The sequence below is a fragment of the Microtus ochrogaster genome, unplaced genomic scaffold (assembly GCF_000317375.1).
Source record: "Microtus ochrogaster isolate Prairie Vole_2 unplaced genomic scaffold, MicOch1.0 UNK2, whole genome shotgun sequence".
NCBI lineage: Eukaryota > Metazoa > Chordata > Mammalia > Rodentia > Cricetidae > Microtus > Microtus ochrogaster.
In genome coordinates, this window is record NW_004949100.1 from 17,788,657 (window position 1) to 17,790,755 (window position 2,099).

Genomic DNA, 2,099 nt, shown 5'->3' on the forward strand with positions numbered 1-2,099 from the left:
GACTTAGAAATTAATAGTACTGGCAGCTCTTCCAGAGGTTCTGAGTTCAATTTCCAGTACCCACATGGTGGCTCGCAATCATCTGTAATGAGATCTGGCGCCCTCTTCTGGCCTGCAGATCAAACACTGTATATATGATAAATAAGTAGAGAGAGAGAGAGAGAGAGAGAGAGAGAGAGAGAGAGAGAGAGAGAGAGAGATATCACTGGAACAAAAGCAAACAGAGTAGTAGAACAGAGGAGGAGGCTGGTCAAAGGGAAGAGTGTTCAACCCAGAAAGCGTGCTTAGTGTCAAGTGGGGAGTACTCAGAATAAAGCTGAGAGAATCTTCCAGAGACAATCAGGACCATCCAGGGACCAGAACAGTCAGGAGAAACCTCCAAACCTGACCTCTAGTATGACCTTGTTTCCACGGCTGCCCTGGACCCATCCCATCTTAAGCACAAGTCAGATACTACTTGAAAGTCTTTTAAAAGGGTCTTGACCAGTATGGAAATCGAACCCAGACCCTGATTTGAGTTCTCATGTATCCTCGGTGCTTCCTTTGCAGCTTGTGTTTAATAACCATGTGTAAAAAAGGGAATGAATATGCACTTCTGTTGATGAAGAGGGGCACAAGGAGGTGGGCAGCATAGAAAAAAGGACTTGAGCAAAAGCAGGAAAATCTTTTCAGACTCTCAGCACAAATGAAGGCATTACTACCTAGTCAATTTAGCTTTTCTTCTTTAAATTAGATGCAAGTTATTTATTCAATATTAAGGTTTTTTCGCTACAATTATTTCAGTCGTGAGTGCTTCCCAGCATTATAATGCTGCAGCCATTTTCAGGGATCTTAAAGATTTCAGCTGTCCTTTACAGCTTGTAACATGGCATCACTATTGCCCGCCTTTTCTAAGTTTCTGCAGAAGCACATTGAGATAAGCAGATTTACTGACTGGCTCCATTTTAACTTTTCTAGGTTGGAAAGCTCTCCAAGACTCAGCACTAAGTCTAATAAGGTTTCCCCCATCTTTTCCTTTGAAACCATGAGCTCAAACTGGAAATGCTCAGAAATGCACTCCTACTGAGCATACTCAACAATGTGCCAGACCCTAATACACACACACACACACACACACACACACACACACACACACACCAAGTGGGGAGGAAGGGACATGCCCATGCACACACACACACACACACCACACACACTTCCAAATGAAATCCCCTCCCCATGCTTCCTTTGTTTGGGCAAGTCATTGTTTGGACATAACGCCCATGCCCTCCTTACCTACTGCAGGTAATAAATCTTTCTCCTCTTTTGTGCTTCCTGAATGAACTTATTTTGATTTTTGCACCCACCACTGTATAGACCTGCTGTATTTGGTTCCATCATCTCCCACACCTTCAGGGGAGTCAACAACCCAAGACTGACCCAGAAGACAACAGCTTGCCCCTCTTGCCTTTAAGGAGTGTATTTCTTGCTTTCAGTCTCCCCGTGGGATCAAGCTAAGCTCAGTTTATCCCTGCACTCCTCTTGCTGCCTTTGCTCTGAGCGCATGCTCTCTGCACATCTAGCTTTCTCAGGCTCCACTTCCAGCATAAGTCAGGTGGGAAATGCCCCCATGTAGAAATGTGTTCAGAAGCTCGATTCTTTATAAGGAATCCTCCGCTGGCATTCGAAAAAGGGAAGACTTCTTCCTGTTCTTGAAATTCTTCCTTCATCTTGATTCTCAGTATAGCAAGAGTCATGGGTTGGTCACTTTTGTTGAGACTCGAGCATATCTAAACATGTCTGGCCAGTTATAGAGTCTCTGAGAATCTGTTGTCAGCAGACACCCAAGAGACTTCTTGGCCAGGACTTAAGCGAAACTCTACTTGGGTCTACAGAGTGAAATGAGTGTACATCCAGCATGAAGCTAGACACTCAATGTCTGCCCTATGCCCTCATCATTGGGAAGTCATAGGCCGGATGAAGAAAGCAGAAGGGAAAGAGCTGCAACTGCTTTTTTCCACTTAAAACAGGCCTGCATAGCATTGGGCTAAAAGACAATGAAGCTTTATGCTCATATGACTAAATACAGAATGGAAGAAAGAGACATCTTCACTCCTACATGA

The 2,099-nt window shown here is 44.2% G+C and overlaps 1 non-coding gene across 1 annotated transcript; it reads right to left on the bottom strand.

Annotated features, from left to right (window-relative positions):
- Window positions 1–808: 808 nt before the first annotated feature.
- LOC113458092 lies at window positions 809–940 on the bottom strand. The gene has a single exon (XR_003378531.1). It is a non-coding gene; the product is annotated as a small nucleolar RNA SNORA33 (small nucleolar RNA).
- Between the last annotated feature and the right edge of the window lie 1,159 nt (window positions 941–2,099).